The sequence below is a fragment of the Cottoperca gobio genome, chromosome 13 (genome assembly GCF_900634415.1).
Source record: "Cottoperca gobio chromosome 13, fCotGob3.1, whole genome shotgun sequence".
NCBI lineage: Eukaryota > Metazoa > Chordata > Actinopteri > Perciformes > Bovichtidae > Cottoperca > Cottoperca gobio.
This window is the reverse complement of record NC_041367.1, coordinates 22551288-22567415: the sequence shown is the minus strand read 5'-3', so window position 1 is coordinate 22567415 and position 16128 is coordinate 22551288.

Here is a 16128-nt window from a genome sequence, read left to right as displayed (position 1 = left end):
GGTTGACGAGAGTTCAGTCGCCTGGCTGAACGGATATACTCTAGGTTTTTGTGGTCTGTCCAGACCCCAAATGGCTTCTCTGTTCCCTCCAACCAGCGTCTCCACTCCTCCAGTGCCAGTTTTACTGCCAACAACTCCCGATTCCCAATATCAAAATTCCTCTCTGCCGGAGACAGCTTCCGGGAGAAGAAGGCACAAGGATGAACCTTCTGATCCTCAGCCGATCGCTGAGAAAGTACTTCCCCCACACCGGTGTCCGAAGCATCCACCTCCACGATAAATTGGCGAGTGGGATCTGGGAATATGAGCTGAAGTGAAACGTAACTTCAATTTACAGAAGGCCTCTTCTGCCACTGGGGACCATCGGAAGAGCACTTTCTGGGAGGTGAGGGCGGTGAGGCGAGCTGCCACCGAGCTGTAATTATGGATGAACCTCCGGTAGAAATGGGCAAAACCTAGGAAATCAGTCCAAAAGGCAAACAAATCCAGTAAGGAGCAGGCAGAAGAATCGGAGTCCAGAAACAGGCAGGCAGGGTCAAAATGGGAAGGTCAGGAAAACTAAACAGGTAAACTAGATGATCGCTGGAGAGCTTGGCAGGAAAACACAAGACAATCTGGCAGGGAACAAGTGGGAGAGAACTGGTATATATCCTGTGAGAGAACTAATGAGGGAATGAGAAGCAGGTGAGAAGATGGGCTGTGGAAACCAGGTGAGGGGAATAAGTTGATTGCAGGCAGTGAGAATGAACCAGGATCTGAAATTATAAGAGAATTTCTGACAAGGTAAAACCAAATGAAAACGAACTAATAGTGGGTGGAACACGTGACAACAACAAAACTAATTAGATATAACATAATTTATTTTTAATAGTTGTAACTTTATCGAATGAAGTAATTTAAAACATGTATACAATGTATAAAAAACAGTGAACATAATACTTTCATATTTCACCATAGTAGCATTACCAAAACACATTTAAACGTCACCAATAGGCAATACAATAATGTTCTGTAACTTAGTATATGAATCAAAGAGCTCTGTACTTGATGAGGAAGCAGAGGGCTCTTGGCGGATGGGCGGCTCACCACGCTTGATGGTCTTGTACGGTTTAACTGCCTGCAGCTCAAATACTTTCTCGGTCAATGGTTGGGACACAGTCTCGGCATCCTTGATACACGCATCCGCATTCCTCGTCGTCCGGGATGTTTGTCTCGTCCTCGTCCTGTACACGATTTTCAAGACGCTGTAGAAACATCCAGTTACAGCGGTGTGCAGTGCCCCCTCCTGTCAAGGTGTCATTGAGGAAATCATCATTGTCAATGATACTGATGCTTGGCTTTCCTTCAGTGATCTCGTCAGGACAAACTGCACACCGTTTGAGATCATGCATGGCCCAGACATCACGGAGTAGAAGGACGTCGGGTAGCTGATACCCATTCCAAGCTTATACAACGAGTCAACGAGCTCCTTACTACGAGTCATCCCATGAAGGGTGACGGTGGCATTGATGGTGGTAGTGGTAGGTCGCTTTGTGACATACTGTGTGATGATGGACTTGAGAGAGAGTGTGCTAGGAGACAGATCGACCCCCTGCTTATCCCACAAAGAAGATAGCAGCTGCACTGTGAGAGGCGAGAGCTCTTCCTCCTCCTCAAGCTCCTCGACCCTAGGTGGCCACGGGACGAGTTGTACTGAATTGATGTCATCCCTGAGCAGGACGGCCACATTGTGCACAAGTTTCTCACTGCTAACACCAATGGAGGAAAGCGGCTACTTCGATATATGATGAACTTCTAGACGTGTCATAAACTAGATCGCTATGGTTCTTCCGAGGGCGGGAATCCAATCTTGTCCTCAAATTCCCGGGTCAGGATGTTTTTGATGTAGAATGACTTGACTCCAGATGTTGGGAAACCATACTAAGACACGATAGAGCTGTAGTCTCGGAGGAGGCTCTGTAGTGACCGTAGCTCATGTTCCTCAAAGATTAGAACTCTGATGTGGTCGAAAAAGATAGTCTGAGCTTCGCGCAGACTTACATTGTTCATGAGTGGTAGCTTGTCGTCATCACTCATCTTCTGATAAGTGCGAATATGTTTCAACCAACATTTATGGTGATATATAATCTCAAGTGCATAGGGTTGATCACCTGCAAATTCAATGAGGCAGTTTATTCTGTCACGCATTACCTGATCATCCAGGGCCACCGTATGACTCTTGAAAGATGCCCATGCATGATCATATGAAATGAGCTTCATATTTGATTCTGGATGCTTGGCCGTCTCCGTCTTGCAGCACCAGACACATTTTGTTTTATCATGTATCACCCCTGTAGTAGATCGCAGGCGTTTGGCTGCTGGAGGCACAGTTGGAGAAGGAACATGAGACACAGATGATGACTGAGCTTGGCATTCATTGACCTCTCGTTTTTTCTGTCTTATGGTGGCCTGTTCCAGTTTCTTCGCGCTTGATAAGTTCAACCTACATGTATCATGGACACGTTGTCCGATGGGACCTTTACCCCAATCAACGGTTGCATGGACGTCTCCTAACTTGTCAAGACCGCTCCATAACAGGGCCTTCTTCTCAAGACTATCCCACCTCTGTAGAAATGGCACCAGCAGCTTCATCGCAAAGTCCTCCACACTGGAGAACACATGAAACTGTGGACATTGTCATAAGAGCTCTGCGCTGTTCATACGCTCATGCCAACCTCTGTCTCTGGAAATAGACATAAATAAGAAATGTTTGACTATATGATGTAATTTATTTGCATTAATTAAGCCAAAATAATATATTAATGCATAATATCATGTGCGCCACTAAAAAGACTTATGTTTGTATGGCAGCCATCTTGGATATTTTGGTCAAAATGATGTTTTACCGTCAAACTAATGTCAGAATTGGAATCAAGCATCGTGGTTGATTTAGTAGAAAAAAGTGTATTTATACTTGATTCTAGGTGCTCCGGCGGACATTTTGGATTTGGCCCCCTGGTCTGCTCCAGCGGCATGGAGATTGAGGGACGTAATGACTGGAGGTGTGTTCCTAGCTGTTGGAGCTGCCCGGACAGCTGGTCCACCTGGTGACTGAAGGTGCTGAGTAATGCCGTCTGTCCGTAAGAGATCTCACTCCCAGGCAAACGGATGACAGCTGCTCATCCAGATTGTGAAGACTAGCGCCATGAGCATGGATCGCTGCCTGAACGTTCTCTGAATCGGCTGAGTCCATGTCTTTGGCCAGTTCGTATTGTAACGATACGATCAAGACAAAAGACGGGTGGGACTCAATAACACGACTCTGAGACAGAACGATGTAAATTAAAACAGTCTTTACTGAAATGTGGCAGTAGAGTAGGTACACGTGCATGCAGTAAAACATACAAAACAAGCAGGGATAATCCAGGGGCAAGGTCGGGTCACAGAAACAGGTTCATAGGTAGGTACTCAGCGTAGCAACACAGCAGACAAGGATCAGGCGGAGACAAAGTCAGGTCACAGAAACAGGATTAAGGAAGCCGGGGAATCAAACACATGGGAGACAGGGAACAGGAAGACGGGAATGACGCTGGAACTCTTGACATGAATGTACAAAGACGAACTGGCAACAAGAGACAAACAAAACACAGACTATATACACCAGGAAGTGGGAGGGGACAACGAGACCCAGGTGGAGACACTAACAAACAGATTGGGAACAACTGGGGGCAGGAAGTAGAATCAACTGAAACGAAAGAGAACAGGTAAGTAATAAAACAGGAAGTACGAAAATAACACAAAACATCTAACGAACAGGACAAGAACTAATACTGCCACAGCCTGTGTAGTCTATGGTGTGTCCCGCACTCGGTGAAACACTGCAGCAGAGGATATTAATGATCGTGTGTAATTTTAGCAGCAGCGCTCATAATTCTTCTGCTGCAGAATGAATGTAGGGGAAACACTAGTCTTTTACACTGTTTACAAGCAGCTCTGATATCCTCTGACTGAATCTCTATTGTTTAACATGAGCCATCTAGAAGAGTAATAAAACTTGAAATGTGATGCAATCATTTATGTGTTTTCTTCTTATTATTTTTTTTGTATTCAGGATGCCGTTTTGGTGGATGAGTTCGGCTTGCCACATATTCCTGCCTCTTAAACAAGGAACGGATTCAAAACAACTGCACTTCAACTGAAAACACTTTTATATGTAGACTAACATTTATACATGCAAAACATTTGACCTGAAAACACTACGATTTTGAAGCTGTCCTGATCATTCCCCTTTTCTTCTATCTAACACTTCTTCATCAGTCTCGTCCATCACCAGTATATCACCAGTATTACCAAGCTTATTTTTATTTGTCTTATTTGTATTCTAGTTTTGTGTTGTTTGGTCAATACCGTTTTGTTTTCAAAAGAGTTTTTAAAAGTGGAGATAACTCCCACAGAGCCATGTCTGCAGGTTATTTTAAACATGCAAAATAAATTGTGTTTATTAACTTTGGTTAATTATTATTTGTAAAGGTTAAACCAGGACCAGATTAACTTGCCAACACATTAACAAATATCTCTTTCCGTTATTTGTGAATTTTATGTAATTTATGTTTTTTTGCTCGCAGCATTACCAGGAACTTGACAACTTTTAGATGGATTACTTTTTTTTGTTTTTCAGGATGCTGTTTCTCTATGGAGCAAATCCTCCAGCATATCGGTCATACAGCGGGGAATAGTGGCTGGTCTGGCTGTTCTTGAAGGCAGTCCAGTTTGCATATTGCTCCTCTGCTTTGAGCCTGCGCTTTTCACTCTTCTTCTCACTCTTCTGTCACTTGTTCTCTCTGCTCTCTGTCCCTTTTGCACTTCTGCAGGGTCTCCAGAGCGACTGTTAGTCTGCGCTTCATCTCCATTGCTTTTAGCTCAATGTAAATTTGTCTTCTGACCTCCACTCTTCTCTCCTCCAGGGTCAGTGTTGTCATGCTTTTAGCAAGCTCCATTTCAGCAAGGAGGTGTTAGCTTGCAATCATCTTTTCGTTCATGGTTTATACTCTTTCTCTCTCTGTTAGTTTTCTGACGCTTTCAGTTCAGCAGGTTTGTGGGGAATGAACAGTTCTTTGTTGACGTTTGTATTATGTTTATGTTCATAGAATTCCATATATTCCACTATTATTATTAGTACTATATAACTACTGTATGTACTTCAGGTTTATACGTTTTGTAGTCATTTTGTGTCTCTTTATGGCTTTTTTCCCCTTTTTGTAGTCATTGTGTGGCTGTTTTGTTCCTTATTTTGTATCTTTTTGCAGTTGCTTTTCATGTCTTTGTAGTCGTTTTATATTTATTTGGTCATTTGTAGGTTACTTACTGACTTTGGTGATCACATCACTTTACCCCTAGTGCCACCATGAAGTTTTATTGGGTTTTAATTACATGTCGGGACAACTATTGGATGGATTGCTATGAAATTGAACACACTGATCTGTCATGTAATCCATATACCACCATAGATGCCATGTATACAAAACTTACAGTCATATTTTTTTCAAAATACTAATGACCAAATCGTTGTCCTTGGCTTATTGTAAAACTGTAAGAAAAACTTCTATAACTATAAATACAGAGAGTTGAACATTATAATCAACTTTTGACAACTATTCGCTAACAAATACACTTTTCATCTTTACATCCAGCGCCATCTTCGGGTCAACATTTCAATGTGTACTTTGGTTTATAACCAAGTACCTGAACCCCCCTCCCCCCGGCATTGGAAGGACTGTAGAGAGAAGTGGATGATGATGCAGTTAATATCTAAACAGGGTTGCTGTTTTGCCACCATGATTAAGTCCGGGATACACAGATGGCTTACCATTGTGTTCAGCGTGAATGAGTTCGACTTGGGTGTTAACTGTGCACTGGCACTATAAATATGCACAAACAATTAAAAAGACTAAAACACAAAAAGCTAAACAGCTTAACGAGAGGTTTTCCTTCCATAAGACGGACGGATGGACAGATAGAACTTTATTTATCCCGAGGGAAATTGTTGTGCAACAGTTGCAATACACAGTAGGAGACAGTATAAGACTTACAAAACTAAAATGTACAAATAGTGCAACATTTTGTTTTAAAAATATATATAGAAACATTTGAGATGAGATGGGGTAAGGTGCAGTATTCAACAAGATGAGGTAAGGTGCAGTATTTGGCAAAAAAAACAACATAATGAGGTAAGGTGCAGTATTTGGCGAAATAACAACAACAAATCACAAGATAAAAAGTACCAAATGAAATGAAGAGGGAAAGGACAAAGAGAGAGAGAGAGAGAGAGAGAGAGAGAGAGAGAGAGAGAGAGAGAGAGAGAGAGGACCTCAGGTCAATGTGTCTCCTCTGTCCCTCTCACGACCTGAGGTGGATGCGTTGTAAAGTCTTATTGCCACGGGAGAAAGGACTTCCTGTGACGTTCTGTAGTGCATCTTGATGGTATAAGTTTGTCTGATAAATACCGGCCATCCCGGTGTGCATGTATACGTATATATGTAGATATATATTTAGAGATGTACATGTATGGCTAGAGTAAAGCATGTAAGATGGTGTTGACACCGCCATGTGCTGGTTGTGTTGTCCACACAGTATGGGTTCTCCTTTTGTGTGTAATACACATCCTTACAGGTTTCTACCTATATTACTCACTTGAGTTGAATATTTTTTAACAATTTAATCAACTTGTTTTACTTATATTAGTTTTGTATATATATTAAATGTTAACCAACCTATTAACCTTTTATAGAAATGTACTCTGGACTTAAGTTAGATTGCTGAAGTACTGATATACAGTTGTAAATATTTATGGAGGAGGGAATGTGAATGCGCAAAGTAAATAGTAGACACTGAAACGTGCACATAAATTAGATAAAAAACATAAGCGTTTAGTTTATTTAATAGAAGAGCACCTGTTCAATGTGAAAAGTGAGTTGTAGGGAGAATTTCAAGGGGGGCGCAGATTACTGTCTGCTGTTGGTGTTCATCCTCCACCATACTTCCACCAGGCCATGAGAGTGGACCAGCTGCCTCAGAGCATGCTGGATGCGCCTTTGCATGGTTGTGATCTAAAGTTGCATTTTCTGTAGTGTTGAAATCCCCAACCAAGAATTGGTTACATTAACAACCGTCATTTCCGGTTGTTAATGTTTCTGTGTTGCTGGTAGCATACTTCGGCAGCTCCAGCTTGACCCAGTTAATGTTGTTATATTCTTGATCACATCGGCTTGACTCTTGCTAAATCCTCAATTCTTTACGCTCCTTTCAGCTCTGCTAACGTTAGCTGCTGTAGCTCGGCAGCTAGCGATGGCATCTCCCTCTTCTGCTCTCTCCTGCTCTGTGTGTTTCATGTTTAGCAATTGCTCTGCCTCCTTTAGTGATAATGGTACGTGTATAAAATGTAGTTTATACGCAGGGTTGGAGGCGAGTTTTAGAGAGATAGATGAGCGGCTCCGCACCATGGTTAGTCAGCGGTTAGCAACTGTAGCTGTTAGCAAGCCCCCTATAGCCGGTGCAGGCCGACCAGTGGTATCTCCTGTTAGCTGTCCCCCGGCGGGGCCCGAGCAGCCGGGAGACTAGGTGACTGTCCGAAAGAAGTGTTATCAGAAGCCCACGCACGGTTCACCACCAACCGCTTGCTGTTTCTAACAGGTTCTCCCCACTCAGTGACACACCAGCTGAGAAGCCAACTCTGGCTCAATTTTGAGATACGTTAATTTTGAGACACCAGCGACGACAGTCACGTGCATTCCTGGGGCCAGAGCGGGCGACATAGAAGCATATTTGAAACTGCTAGCTAAGGCTAAACGTAAATACAGTAAGATTGTTATTAACGTCGGCGGTAATGACACGCGATTGCATCAATCGGAGCGTACTAAAGTTAATGTGGAGTCGGTGTGTACATTTGCCAAAATAATGTCGGACTCTGTAGTTTTCTCTGGTCCTCTGCCAAATCTTTTGAATGATGACATGTTTAGCCGCATGTCATCATTCCCTCGCTGGCTCTCATGGTGGTGTCCAGATAATGATGTGGGCTTCGTAGACAATTTCTGGGGAAGACCTGGTCTGATTAGGAGTGACGGCATCCATCCTACTTTGGCTGGAGCAGATCTCATATCCAATAATATTACAAAGTTTATTAGTGGACCTAATCCATGACAACCCAGAGTTGTAGTCTTACACACTTCTCTGTGCTTCTTTCCGGGCAGTCACCCACTCAAATCCCCATAGTGACTGTGTCTGCCCCACGACCACTGAAATTAATCAAATCTATGGTTAACAGAAAAGGAGTTATACATGAAAACCTAATTAAAGTACACCACCGCTGCAAAAGTTCAACTAAATCGAAAAATTTAATGTGGGCTCTTAAATATCAGATCTTTATCAACGAAAGCTGGATTGGTAAATGATTTAATATCAGATAATAAGATTTATTTATTTTGTCTCACTGAAACCTGGCTGAGACATGAAGAGTCAGTCTAAATGAATCCACTCCACCTGGTCATATTAATACTCACATTCCTCGAGGCACTGGCCGAGGAGGTGGAGTTGCGGCCATATTTGACTCAAACCTCTTGATCAATCCTAAACCTAAACTAAACTATAACTCTTTTGAAAGCCTTGTTCTTACGCTCTCAAACCCAACATGGAAAACAATATAGCCAGTTTTATTTGTTACTGTATACCCCCCTCCTGGTCCGTATTCTGAATTTCTATCTAAATTCTCAGAATTTTTATCAAGTTTAGTCCTTAAAACAGATAAAGTAATTATTGTAAGTGACTTTAATATTCATGTGGATATTGATAGTGATAGTCTTAATAATGCATTTATCTCAATATTAGATTCAATTGCGTTCAGTCAAAATGTGCATGAACCAACTCACTGTTTAAACCACACTCTGGACCTTGTTCTGGGATATGGTGTTGAAATTGAAAGTGTATCAGTGTGTCCACATAATCCTCTTTTATCAGACCATTTTTTAATAACTTTTGAAGTCCTGTTACTGGACTACAAGCCAGTAGGCAAAATATCCTACGCTCGATGTCTATCTGAAAGTGCTGTGACTAAATTTAAGGAAGTGATTCCATCAGCACTTAATTCAATACCAGGACTCAATATCAATATAATGGAAGACTCCAATGCTAACTTTAGTCCCTCCCAAATTAATCATCTTGTTGATAGCGCTGCAGCCTCACTGCGAATAACACTCGACTCTGTCGCTCCTCTAAAGAAGAAGATCATAAAACAAAAGTCGAGAAATCTTGAAAGTAAATGGCGTTCCACTAAATTGGAAGAATCTCGTTTAGTCTGGTTAGATCATCTTAAAACGTATAAGAAGGCTCTCCGTAATGCCAGAGCAGCTTATTACTCTTCCTTAATAGAAGAAAATAAGAACAACCCCAGGTTTCTTTTCAGCACTGTAGCCAGGCTGACAGAGAGCCACAGCTCTACAGAGCCTTCTATTCCTATATCTCTCAGTAGTGACGACTTCATGAGTTTCTTTAACGATAAAATTATAATTATTAGAGACAAAATTAATCTCCTCCTGACCTCAATTGGTAATGACTTAACTTCAACTGTTGGAATTTTAAAAACATCTGTAACTCCTGAAATATATCTAGACTGTTTTACTCCAATCAACCTTAACCAACTAACTTCAACAATCTCATCGTCTAAGCCATCAACCTGTCTTTTGGACCCGATTCCAACTAAACTGTTTAAAGAAGTTTTACCCTTAATTAACACCTCGTTATTAAATATGATCAACCTGTCTCTATTATCTGGCTACATACCACAATCCTTTAAAGTAGCTGTAATAAAACCACTTCTGAAAAAGCCTAGTCTTGATCTAAAGGTTTTAGCCAACTATAGGCCGATATCTAACCTTCCCTTTCTTGCTAAGATCCTTGTTGCAAAACAGTTGTGTGATTTTTTACATAATAATAGTTTATTTGAGGTTTTTCAATCTGAATTTAGAGTTCATCATAGCACAGAGACGGCACTGGTGAAAGTTACCAATGACCTTCTATTGGCATCAGACAAAGGACTTGTCTCTGTTCTTGTCTTGTTAGACCTCAGTGCTGCTTTCGACACTGTTGATCATGACATTCTACTACAGAGACTGGAATATTGTGTTGGCATAAAAGGAACCGCACTAAGCTGGTTCAAGTCCTATTTATCTGAGCGATCTCAATTTGTATGTGTTAACGATAAATCCTCCATGACAGTCAAAGTCAGTCTTGGAGTTCCGCAGGGTTCTGTACTTGGACCGATTCTATTCACCTTATATATGCTTCCTTTGGGCAATATTATAAGGTACCACTCTATAAATTTTCATTGTTATGCGGATGATACCCAATTATATCTATCAATTAAACCAGACGAAACCAATCAATTGGCTAAACTTCAAGCATGCCTTAAGGACATAAAAACTTGGATGTATAGCAACTTTTTGATGTTAAACACAGACAAAACTGAAGTTATTATACTTGGCCCCAAACGCCTCCGAGACGCATTTTCTAATGACATAGAAGCTCTGGATGGTATTAATTTGGCCTCCAGCACCACTGTAAGGAATCTTGGCGTCATTTTACTTGTAGTTCCTAGAGTCTCTAAGAGTACAATGGGAGCCAGAGCCTTCAGCTATCAAGCTCCTCTCCAGTGGAACCAGCTTCCAGTTTGTATTCAGGAGGCAGACACCCTCTCCACATTTAAGAGTAGGCTAAATACTTTCCTTTTAGATAAAGCTTATAGTTAGGGCTGACACAGGTTTGCCCTGGATCAGCCCCTAGTTATGCTGCTATAGGCTTAGACTGACAGGGGACACCTCCCTGCTCTCTTCCTTCTCTTCCTCTCTCCTCCCCTCCCTCTCTTCTTCTCCCTCTCTATCTATATGCATTTATGTAAATGTATGTTACTAACTCATCATCCGGGGTATCATCCCCGGAGTTTCTGTGTCTCATGTGTTAGGTTGCCACTGATAAAGTTTACGTCAGGATCATGAATCGTGGCTGCGCCTGCTGCCCTGGTCCTGCTGGACACCGGGAAGCCTTTTTGACATTTTCCTGGATTCATCCAAACTTTCTCTTTTTCAACACAACATAATTTTCTGTCAAATGTTGTATTTGTACTATGTTGTTTATCCTGTACACACGACATCTATTGCACATCTGTCCGTCCTGGGAGAGGGATCCCTCCTCAGTTGCTCTCCCTGAGGTTTCTTCCATTTTTCCCCCTTTAATTATGGTGTTTCTTTTATGAAGTTTTTCCTTGTGCGATGCGAGGGTCTAAGGACAGAGGGTGTCGTAACCTGTACAGTCTGTAAAGCACACTGAGACAAATGTATAATTTGTGATATTGGGCTATACAAATAAATTTGATTTGATTTGAATAAAAAATCCTCCACGGCAGAGCCATTTAAAACATCATTAACTTTTTGTAAAAACAGCTTCCTCTCTGCACCGATGGTTGAAGTATACACATTTATAAAAACAGCAGTAAAAAGGTCAAACCGTGCTTTAGTTGAAGGAAATTCCATCAGTCTAGTCCGGCAAAAGAGATCCTACTCTCTGAGCTTGGACCGTGTGTACTTTATGCTGTCTATGTGCATCCTCCACCATACATCCACCTGGCCATGAGAGTGGACCAGCTGCTTAGAGGCATGCTGCCATGCTGGTTGCGCCTTTACATGGTTGCGATCTAAAGATGGATTCTCTGTACAGTTAAAATCCTCATTGAAGAAGGCACAGCCATTTAAAACATCAATAACTTTTTGTAAAAACAGCTTCCTCTCTGCACCGATTGTTGGAGCGTACACATTTATTTATTTTTAACAGCTGTAAAAAGGTCAAACCGTGCTTTAACTAAAAGCAATCTCCCCTCGATAAAATGCTGGATCTCCAGTGAGACTGGAGTAAAAGACTTGGAGAAGGGGAAGCCCACTCCTCCACTAGAGAAGTGTTGTGGCTTAAAATGACTTCCCCTTCCCACTCTTTCCTCCAGTCTGTCTCATTAAAACATGCAATGTGTGTATCTTGTAAAAACAGTACATCAATGTTTTATTTTATCAGTTTTATAAATAAGTCCCCTTTTTTAATTTATTTTTACTCTAGTTCCATTCACATTTAACACTCTAAATGTATTAATATTGATTGAGAGATTAAAAATAAAAACTAATTAATTAATTAAAACACACATTGGGGATTTTCCCATCGTCGTTGTTTACCCAAGTTTAAAAAAAATCTAAAACCCTCCTGGACAGTGAGACCAGACTCCACTCTTTGGCTCATATTGAGTCTGGTCTAGGTATGTCAAACCTGGGACTTCGCTGTCAGACACACACGCTTCTTCACTTACACTCTTGTCTGTCTGTCCCTGCCTTCTCACTGTCTGTCCCTCTTCCCCAACTTTACTGTTTTTACTATCACTGGATGCATTCTTAGTTTTTCCCCTATGTTTAGCAGCAGTTTTTCTCTCAGGTGCTGCTGCCTTTTCCTCCTCCATCTCTGCTTCCTCCACCTGCTCACCCCATGTAACCCTTTCTTCATCTGCCTTGTTTACCTGCACCTCACCTGTCTCCCCTGCCTGTTCTGCTCTGAAACCCCAAATCTCTTCCTCACTTTTCCGCACATTGTTATCACCCGCACCAATTAGATTAACACCACATATCCCGTGCACTAGGTCGGACACAGCAGCAGCACGGCGCAGTGTGGTGTGCGGAGTGCCCCCAGCCGCCCCACTACAGCAGTGAACGACCCAACCACAGCGCCAGCCGGCCCTCCAGGACCAGAGGGAGCTGGATCCCCACGTCTCAGACAGGCTATCACGGTGTGTCCCTCTTTACCGCAACCAAAACATTTCATAACCGATGAGGTGGCAAAAATCATGTAGTCATAATCAACTACTTTAACATAGAAGCGGAGGTTGAGCTCCACATCCCGGTTATTAGGTATCATATAAATGTCTCTGGTGAGACACTACATGTTTCAGTAACTGAGACTTACATCCAGACAGAATATTTTTCACCGGGGAAACAATTTTCCCGTATCTGGAGAGCTCTCTGCTGAGAAACTCATCGGTTATGAACGCCTCACTCACACACCAACCTCCCAACATGCACTCTGAGAGAGAGAGAGAGAGAGAGAGCGAGAGAGAGAGCGAGAGAGAGAGAGAGAGAGAGAGAGAGAGCGAGAGAGAGAGCGAGAGCGCGAGAGCGAGAGAGAGAGAGAGAGAGAGAGAGGGAGAGAGAGAGAGAGAGAGAGAGAGAGGGAGAGAGAGCGAGAGCGAGAGAGAGAGAGAGAGAGGGAGAGAGAGAGCGAGAGAGGGAGAGAGAGAGAGAGAGAGAGAGAGAGAGAGAGAGAGAGAGAGAGAGAGACAGTGGCGTTTGGCAGTTAGAATGTTATTTATTCCCAACAGAAAAACAGTCATCTAAAATAAGGTTTTCACATGAAAAATAAGTTCTTTGGAGAGGAACTGAAAATGTACTTTAGCTCTTTATAGGTAAATAAGTAAAAAATGAGGAGCTACTTTTCACATAAACATTTGTAGTGCTTCACACAATAACATGTATAAAGGCTTTATTATATGTGTGTGTATGTGCATTAAAAATAAGTATGATATTCATACCACCTCAGTTGTATTTTTTCCCCCCTCTGTTCAAACTTTTTAGAAGAAATTCAAAAAACAACACAATTATTGACCGAGATACATGACTATTGCTTGCTGTTGTTTCAGGACAGCGCTGTTTGTTGTGTGTAGGTGCTGTAGGTGTTTGTGTAGGTGTGTGTGTAGGTGCGTGTGTATGTGCAGCAGAGATAGATAGACACAAAACAAGTCTCTTAGTTTAGGGTTGATTTCCCCTGGTTGCTTTTTATGGTTGTAACTGTTGGCCATTCCATGGTTTAATCAATTTATTTTATGAATAAATTGTTGCCACAATTTTTAACAGTCACTTTATCCGGGCGCCTGGCCTGCATCTGTAGTCTACATTATTGTCACATTAAGCCACGTAGGGAATTTAATTAAAAGTAAATAAATAAGTAGTCATGAACACTGTTAAGAGATCATAAAATATAACAAAACAATGGACAGATGATGCAGTTAGGGTTGTTGTGCTTCATGTCATATTTATTGAAGTTTCTTTAAAATAATAATAAAATGATCAAACTAAATCACTCAACTCCTCTCTCCTCAAGTCTCTTCATCAAGGAGAGGAATCGAAGATGTCCAAACTGGGAATTAAGAAATGAGAGTGTTGAGGAGGTGTTTCTCCAGCTTGACATGCTGCTTACTGTCAGACAGGAAGTCTGAGATTCACCTGCAGGTGGAGTCAGGATGATGGTGTTGACAGCTCTGTTGACTCTGTAGGCGAACTGCAGGGGGTCCAGGTGTGGGTCTGTGAGGGTATTCAGGTAGGACAGTATAAAGCGCTTAAAATACTTCATAACCGCACAGGTCGGGGCAATGGTTCTGTTGTTGTTAAGTCCTATGATCTTTTTTTTGGGACTAGGATGATGGTGGAGGTTTTGAAGCAGGCTGGTACATGGCAAGTTGGTGTAATGATGTGAAAGTGATTCTGCAGCACTATTCTCCTGATCCGAAAACTTTTATTATTATCTGCAAACCTTTCTACTCTCCCCGTGAGTTGGCTTAATTCATACTAGTTGGTGTTTACATTCCACCACAACCCAATGTACATTAGGCACCACACATTCTAACTGAGCAGATACTGGGTGCTTCCAGACTCCTTAGTCATTGTCCTCAGTGACTTTAACAATGGCAACCTCAGCCATGAACTCCCCGAATACAGACATTTTATTAAATGGCCGACCAGATAGGAGAATATTTTGGATGTGTTCAGGACTTAGTATAACAACAGTCTGGATGAGTACACAGAGACTGTGTCAGCTTCTGTGAGGACACAACCGCCCCTCCTCCCCTCCTCCCCCATCACAACAACGACCCTATCTATTCAAGAAATGGACGTTAACAGGCTGTTTTAAAGACAGCGGGTCCAGACTCTCTATCACCACCCACCACACTGTGATGACCTAACACAGCCACTGTTAGTATACAAACAGATGCCTCCATCTTTTGATTTATCGGGGAGCTCCGTGTCGCGATCCGCTCTGAACAGCTGGAAGCCTGCCTGCTGCAGCGCAGAGTCAGGTGTCAATCCACAAACCACGTCTCCGTGAAGCACAAAACAAAAGATGAAGAAATGTCTCTGTTTTTCCCCACCAGTAGCTGAAGTTCGTCCAAAACAAACATCGAAAATAAATATTCTGCATCGGCACAGGCGCAGAAGCGTGCCGGCTTAGTTCCCTCTCCTTCGGTTTTTCACGGCTTGAATACACGTGAGAGTATCTTTCACAAAAATGTCCAGTTATTCTACTTGGTGACTTTTCTTGATCTCGGCCAACAAACTGGCCATTGTATTGCAAATAACATCAGTAAAAAAAAGGTAAAAAAAACATGTGTAGTGAAAATATTAGTTTAGGCTTTTTCTCTCAGTAAAATTGTGCCTATTGCACTACTGGATATATTTGCTACTAGTCACGCAGACTACTAGCAACATGTTTGGTTTGAATCCCACTCATCAAATAAATAAAAAATAAATAAAGTGTTTCAATCAAAAGAATAAGAGACACAAAGTTCTTTAGGAATTTAAATAAAACATTCACTTTTTCCAAGAAAAATACCTTTTTATTTAATTATAAATCCACATAATTGTATCTATGAAAGCATAAAATCCCCATTTTGCATGTTGTTGTGTTTTTTCTCCTTATTGTGGTCATTTGTTTCGTTATATTGAAAGTAAATCATGGGTATCAAATCATCGAAGACTGTAAGGTGTATGTCACATACAAACACAGACACTGTCAAACGGCAAAAGGGGGAGGGGGAGGGAGGGAGGAGACGGGACAGCGCAAGTTCTGCTGGACATCTTTTAAAACCGCTTGATACATTTAACGATCTCGAGTGCCAGCTTTTAGTAATAGGAACACTTATGGTCGAGTTCACCAGTGTCGTACAGGTACAGTTGCTTCCCGGTGTCCAAACAGAACATCGTAACTCATCATCAAATGTGGAGCCGGACGTCTGAGCTTTAA